The sequence below is a fragment of the Oncorhynchus clarkii genome, chromosome 7 (genome assembly GCF_045791955.1).
Source record: "Oncorhynchus clarkii lewisi isolate Uvic-CL-2024 chromosome 7, UVic_Ocla_1.0, whole genome shotgun sequence".
Classification (NCBI taxonomy): Eukaryota; Metazoa; Chordata; class Actinopteri; order Salmoniformes; family Salmonidae; genus Oncorhynchus; species Oncorhynchus clarkii.
The window spans coordinates 45,586,167-45,594,096 of NC_092153.1; the positions used below are offsets into that span (position 1 = coordinate 45,586,167).

At 43.2% G+C, this 7,930-nt stretch overlaps 1 protein-coding gene across 1 annotated transcript in view; it reads right to left on the reverse strand.

Annotated features, from left to right (window-relative positions):
- LOC139414272 (extracellular sulfatase Sulf-2-like) overlaps positions 1-7,321 on the reverse strand; it is a 49,154-nt gene extending 41,833 nt beyond the window's left edge. Inside the window, exons 1-2 of the mRNA XM_071162175.1 lie at positions 7,172-7,321; positions 5,680-5,736 (exon numbers count right to left, since the gene is read on the reverse strand). The gene's annotated coding sequence lies outside the window, so the exon portion shown is untranslated. The remainder of the gene's footprint in view (positions 1-5,679; positions 5,737-7,171) is intronic.
- Between the last annotated feature and the right edge of the window lie 609 nt (positions 7,322-7,930).

Consider the following 7,930-nt stretch of genomic DNA (forward strand, 5'->3'; position numbering starts at 1 on the left):
GTGTCTAGAACTTTACTATGTGATATTTTGAGAACATGGTAACCACGTTCTGGTATCTTAGAAACATTCCTTGCATATCACAGGAACATTCTTATGAAAACGTTAATTAATGACCTAATGAGACTTTTAAGGGAATGTTCTCTACAGTTGTGGAACCACATTATAGAGAGCGTGATAGATCCCAGTGGCCACACTTTATTTGGATAGTCCGGATAGTCCATCTGTAGATGCTCTACAGATGGTCATAATATCAACAAACTATCTGTTGATAAGCAACTATTTGCTAAGTTTAGGGCTAGGGTTAGGTTTAGAATAAGGGTAAGGGTAAGGGTTAAGGTTAGGGTTAGAGTTAGGGCTAGGGTTAGGGTAAGGGTAAAGTTTAGGGTTAAGATAAGGGTTAAGGTTAGGGTTAGGGCTAAGGTTAGGGTAAGGGTGAACTTTAGGGTTAAGATAAGGGTTAAAGTTAGGGTTAGGGTTAATAGATAAATAAATGTTACTGGTAGTCTGTAGATAGTCTGCAGAGCATCTACAGATGGACTATGCAAATAAAGTGCTTCCATCCCAGTTTAAACCTCACAGGTAGAACCACATAAGTGATGGTCATGAGACCCCACTGCTTAATGTTTGTTTATTTCCAGTTTCCTATCAGTAGGTTACTAGCATTAATCAAGTTAGATCAACCATCATTGTCAGAGCACCACAGGAGAGAGGTTTATATTGTCATTTGTTTTCTTTTAATTACTGCCCATTTCTCTTCCTTCATGAAATTAGTGCAGGGAGAGGCCACTCCTAATGGCCTTGACTTAATGATGATTACAGACAATATTGGTTTCGCCTTTCAGTAAACAGCCACTGGCTGCTGGAGAATAAATCACGGTGGGCTACAGATATATCAGAAGGCTTCAGTACAGAATTACACAAGTTTGGGCAGAGCTCTCAAAAATACTGGATTAGATTCTCCTCCAACTTCTCCTAGGTCCTTTGGGGGTCCCATGTTCTTCCCAGGGGGGCTCTTGTAGCGACCACAGCTTCCCACAGGGACAAGGATTATCTCCTGTCGGCTCCAGAGTGTTCCAGTGCTCAACCCAGCCTGCATGTCTCATACAGGGCCTGATAATGGGAACATGGGCGCAGTGGGGACAGTCTTATCTGCTGTTAAGCTTTCCCTTGGGGAATGGAGAGGCAAAGACCACTTATTTTCTTCTTCACTCCATCTCTTCTCTCTCTCCTTCTTAGCCTTTGTCGGTAGATTATCTGGCTTAGAAACACACACCCCAAACCCTGTCAGAACCACACAGGGGGTGAACACTGGAGGGGAGATAGGAACATAAAGAGGGGAAAAAGAGAGGGACTTCAACCACCCTATGTCCATTCCAATGCCTCCTTAGCCCCGTTAGAGAACCACTGACAGGAATGGTTCGATAACACTGTTTCTCTGAGTTTTTGGTAATGCTCTATTTTAATATTTTAAAATCTTTGTTATTTGCCTATTAGGCTCAGAAATGTGACTAACAGACCACAGTCATAGTAATGGTAGCTTAATAGTCCATAATGTACAATTACACACCTTGTGAAGCAACATAAACTCAACACACAACCCTTTGTCTCCACTCATATGATCCCATAGTGAACAGTCACTGTCCCCCTCTCTAACGGTACAGAGCCATCCCTACCCCTCCTTAAAGCAGCAGCCCAGACACCCCATCTGTCTGTCCTGACCTGTGTTTTGGCACATGAGGGTAAGTGTTCCAGTCTAACTGATCCTCTGGCTGACTTCCCACAGTGTTACGGCAGTCAGTCAGGCTGCCAGCAGCCTCCCTCCCTAACAGCCTAGACATCTCTCTGTGGCGCTGCAGTATTGATATTGCATAGGGTTGCCTAGCAGGCTTTTAATGAAGGCTCAGATTGATCATGCATCAGTGGACCTCTGGATCATTCTGATTGCTATCATTTGTTCCTCCCTGCAGAGCTGGGCTTGTAATCTATATTGGGGAGCCAAGTGCCACAGTCACACGAGTATCAACCACCTGTCAACACGAAAAAGAGAAAAACAAGAAGTTGAGGAAGGAAGACAACTTGAGGGGGAGACCAGAGAACGATCCAGAGAGACATGTGTGCTGAATCCTATGAACCAGAGTGACTTTCCCCCCCTCTAATGTTGTCTCATTACCACCACCCCATACCTCCACCACGACCTCCACCCCCAGCTCAGAGTGCAAAAGTAACCACAGCCCATGTCAAGGTCAGGTCTGGGGTGGGGCTCCTGCTGCATTTCTAATCAGGCATCCATTAGGCCCATGTCACGACCACACACAGCTGTCAGGACCCTGTGGCTGTGCTCCTGACCCTGCTACACCCACTAACTCTCTGGAGGGAGGGAGAGTGGGAGAGAGAGAGTGTGGTGGAGGTACAGTACAGCATGCCCTCTAGCTAGCCCACATTTCTATTAGCCTACTCGCAGACAGAACTACATGTCACAAAGCAATGTAATGACACAATGCAAACATGAATCTTGCATAAGGCTATAACCCTTTCCAGTAATGAATGCATTTGCATAATGCCATAAATTAATACTTAACCGCTGATTCAATGAAGTCTTATTATTTTTTTAATATATTCCCCTCGCATCATTTCGATTACCACTCTCTCTTCATTCCATTAAATAGGAATTAGATGAGCTTTGATGAAGATCAGCAGCCTTGCCTGTTAATTAACACAGTGTCAACGGGTAGAGCACAGCCCCATCCTTCTAATGAAGTAATCACCAGACCAATGGCCGTCTCCCTGCCCCTCTCTTTATAAGCTCTCTCCATTCCCCCATTCCCTCTGCTCAGATGGGTGATAAAACAGGCACAGGACATACACTCAGCTATTCAAGCATGTGAAATTATAATAAAGGCCTATCACATTTTACTGTGCATCACACTGAGCTAAAGGTCAATTAGACTCATGGAGAAAAAGGAGGGTAGCGGATGGATCTCCTCTGGTAATGAACAGCATGTAATGCAGTGTGCCACTAATGTGTGGAGCAAGAAAAAAGCACTAAAACCAAAATGTGGAGTGGAGGAGCCAACTCAAGCCACCATAAATCAGCCCATAAATCAGGGGTGTCAAACTCATTCCATGGAGGGCCTAGTGTCTGCCGGTTTTTGGGTTTCCCTTTCAATTAAAACCTAGACAACCAGGTGAGGGGAGTTCTTTACTAATTAGTGACCTTAATTCATCAATCAAGTACAAGGGAGGAGTGAAAACCCGCAGACACTTGGCCCTCCGTGGAATGAGTTTGACAGGTGCCATAAATCCTTAGTGTATAGGAACATACACAAAGATATACTGCCTTTCTATAGGGAGAGATTTATGTTTAACTAAAGCAGGATTCAAATATTAATGACTGCTATATAAAAGCAATCAAAGGAACTGTATAATCCTTAAAGTCAAATGGAAGGCTCCCTAAACTGAAGGTTCCAGAAAGCGCAGCAGCAAAGGTTTATTTGCTACCACTTCATGCTTCATATAAGCCCCCAATGGTTGTTAATCATTACTGCGTGTAAACATTAAAGCGATGATGTTAGCAGCAGGAGACTTGGGGATTGGTGAAAAGCCTTTTGTGAGAATCCGGATGTAAGACATTTCAGCACCGTCCCTCAAGAAACGTGTATGTAAGATGAGACTTAGTAACAAGGTGAGAAACTGCATAGTGCCTCCCCCAAACACATTTAAATCAACCACCTGACAGCCTCCCTCCCACAGACCTTCCTGGTTCATGCCTCCCATTCAGCTGATGGGAGCTCAGAGCTAGAGACACAAAGAGAAGGAGCTGCTTCTGCGTCTGTCTGTCCCATAACACCAGGCTGGCAGGCTGGCACACTGAGGGGTGCCTCTGTGTGTGGCCTGTCCATTGGCACACACAGGGGATTTACTGAGATGCCTTCCTGAGAGGCGGGCACCGGGCCCAATGTTGACAAAGCCTGGTATGGCCTGCTGTCACCCCATTCTGGATGCATCCAGTGGAAAGAATCAATTAGACCGTACTACAACAGACCACTTTTATATTTGACTTTTAATCCGTGTGCAGGAGGAGAGCAGGGGCATGGAGAGAGGAATCAGACCAGTGTGATGAGTGGTGGTGATCTGGTTAAATACGGTCAGAAAACAGACCGAGTGCTACTTCCGACATGAGAGGGGATCTGATATGAATGTGCTATGAGGAAAGAATAGCACCACAACGGTCAGATTCAGGGAGCAGAGAGAGAAGAGGCCCTTTGTGGTGAGCTATCAAAAGCACCTTACGCAACCGCCTGCAAGAAATGTAAAGATGGCACATTTCTGGAGTCAGAAAACAACCAGGCTTGGTGAAGGGACAGTGATAAAAACTCAAATCACTTTAAAGTTTTGATGTGGCTGAGGCTGATCTCTTCCTTTGTAAAGTTTCTTTAAGACTTCTTTCTCAGTGTTATCCGGCCTTGCCACAGGACTCCTCTGGCAGAGAGGAAGGGAAGAGAGGGAGAGGTGAACAGTACCCGCTTGCGCACCCTGGAGTTGATGTGGAGATCAGGCTTCAAACAGAATAACTCACCGAAGGGACATCATTCCCCTGTCATTCCTCTCCGGCTTTACAGACATGCAGAAAGTGAAAGTCAAGCCTTTTCTCTCAGGCCACTCTTTAGCTAACAGAAATGTACCTGAGCTGCATTTCAGTGACACTGCAGTGAACTATTGAATGAAGGCAGTAGTAGGTGAATATAGGTGACAGACCAATTAATGTCAGCTGTAGTTTTTACAAATGATTACGAGGCTGTGAGAGGTAGGCAGCTGTGCACATATGGCTACATTTGTTCACTGCTGCTCATACAGCTGCCCAACTGTTCATATGCTCTAGAATAGATTCATATGGTACCTCGGTGTCATCTGTATAAAAGAGACAGGTTTTCCATTAGGTCTACAGTCAATTTAAACAGCACAGTGTTATGTAGCTGTGAATGTATCAGGTATGTGATCAGTATTGGTTGCAACATGAGAATATAACAGCCCCGCTTGTGGTATAAATCCATGCGCCGAGGGAATCCCAAACCACAGAGGGTTCTGCTGTTTCAGTCATTGATTTATAACTCTTAGCTTGGACATCAATCCCGGGGGGCTGTCCCACTCTGATGCCCCTGATCCGTTCTTATTCATGGTGAGTGGCAGATGGACAGATGAGTCCACCAGAGGGGTTGTGCTGTGGTTAAAACCAACGATCACCGCTTACTGAGACCACACAATCAACCCCAAACCTACACTATTCAGTCCACACAACTGGGCTTTGGTTTAACACCAAAGAAGCAGAGTATTTGAGGTGAAATATGTCACTCTGAATAAAGTGGTTTGAATGTGTGAGTTCTGTCTGGTGCTGATAGACTATTCCCTATGGTACATGCTGTGGTGTTGACAGTAGCCTGCTGTGCAGTTGTCTCTTTACAGCAGCCATGGTGATGCCATACTAATGAGTTGATGCTATTTCTGCTCCATGAGATGTGTAACCAGCTATGCAACAGTCCAGTACAACATCAGATTCAATGAAGATTCCACTCCACCCACTGACAGGCTTATGATGTTCACATCAAAGATGTACCGCATGCATACGCACAGAGACATGAACAAACTCATAGAAGTCAATAACAAGATGTAAACAAGTCTTACCTTCCTTTCCAAACAATGCTTCTCAAATGTTCTCTCGCAGTGTTCAGAGACCACGGTCTGGAAGTAAACACAGAAAGTCAAGAGAAGATGAAAAAGATCAGGAGTCAGACACAACATCAATGGAGAGCTGAAAATAAACCCATCAAAGTATTATTGTTACCCACATGAAAATAATACTATCGTATACTATGGTATAAATACTGTAGTGTTTTTGCAGATTTTACTGTAGTATTCACGGTAGTACACTGTAGTATTTACAGTTAACTATATTATAACTACTGTAGTAAAAGAAAACTGTAGTACATACTATAGTAACCCTTACGAAAAAAGATTGCAGTTAAAGTGTAATATAACTGCAGTACACTGCAGTATAACTAAAGTTAGAGTGCAGTATAACTGCAGTATGCTGCAAATACTGCGCCCAAAATAACACGTTTTTTTTACTGCAGTAATGTTGCAGTTACTGCGTCCAAAATACCACAGTCGACTGCAGTTACTGCACTTTTAAAACTGTAATCTTTTTATGTAAGGGAATTAATGTAGTGTTTTGGCGGATTGTAGTATACTGTAGTATTTACTTTCGTTTTTTTGTGGATTGTAGTACACTGTAGTATTCACTGTCATGTTTTTGTTTTATTATCTTTGACAAAAAAAATTGAGGCTTTTTCCTAGAGGAAATGCTATTTTCTATAACATGTTGTGAACACAATATATGGTCTATAATTGGCATGTAGGTTTCTCAATGATGGAGGGCAGAAATTGTGATTTGGGGGAGGGGATTAGGCAGGGTGTATGCAAATTAAGTACTGTAGTATTGACTATAGTTAAAAAAGTGTAGAGTTTTTGCAGCTGTAGTGTTTTTGCCGACATTACTGTATTATTTGCTACAGTGTTTTTTGCAGATGGCACTGTAGTATTTACTATAGTATTCTACAACATTCAATAGTAAGTACTACACATGATCGAGGATACTACAGTGTAAAGTATACTACTCTACAGTATACTACAGTTTACAACAGAATTCTATAGTAAACTGTAGTGTTTTCTCATGTGGGTAGTTAAAACAACTGTCTTTGTCTCCCTGTTCGGATGTCAAAGTGAGTGAATGCATCATACTCTTTTCATGCAGCCTATTCCTGATCTGGGATGCGTGTAGACCACATAAAACAGCCTCTGTCCATACTCCATTCTAGCTCTTTTTGGTGTTCATGCGTTACTCCATTACGGCTTATCCCCAACAGATGCCATACTCTGTTGTTGTTCCTCATTAACAGATGCCTTCCACCATTATGATTCCTTCCCAGAAGATGACACTCACAACCACCGCTCCTAACTCCCAGATGACAGAGAGGTGGATCAAACGTCTGCTTTATGTCTAGATCCTATTTCACTATCGATGTCATCAAATACCCCAAAAATATTTTCAATAGACCAGCTCTAACGTCATGCACCTGTCAAAATGTCTGAGAAACAGAAATATCTCTGAACTCACCACACTCTTTCAATCAGCAAGCTCTTTTAAAACTGGCTCTACTTCTAAAACTGTCTCGATCTCTGAAATGGCCTGTATGTCTTAAACTATCTATATTTGTTTCCTTTCTATTGTCTGCTGAAGGCTTTGTTCTGTGCCTGGCTGTGAAGGCAAGACGTGTTGACAGTGTTGAAGCTATCTGCTCTTTGTTGTGATTGGCTGGGTGTCAACGTCCAGTGTGTAAACCACTCAGCCATGTTGCCAAACCAAGCTCTTATCTCCATAAAAGACAAGACTGAACACTGCGCCAAACATTCTATTCACATCATACCGGACTCTGACATACAGCTCTCAGTAATGATATGACTCAACAAACATTTAATTCTTTGTTCTCTGTTAAATCATTCTTTACACCATAGACACTAAGCAAGGGTAGCATTTTGGGAGTGTGTGTGCGCGTGCCTGCATGTGTGTCAGGGGGTGTTTGATATTCTAAGAATAACACCTAAGATCCCATGGAGCTCAATGCCATGGCATGCCAGCCACTCATGGGCATCAAAGGGAGGAGAGGCAGGGCACCTGTCTGTCTGTTTGTCTGTCCATCTCAAGATTCTATATGCCACCCTATGCTGTGTTCTCAAAGGCAGCGATATGAGGCAGGTTAACACATTCCTGATAGATACAGGGGAAAGGGACAGGGTGTTCACAAAACAAGCATATTACTCATGTAAGGTTGAGGAGACAAACCCATATACCCAAAATGTTTTATTTGGCCTATAA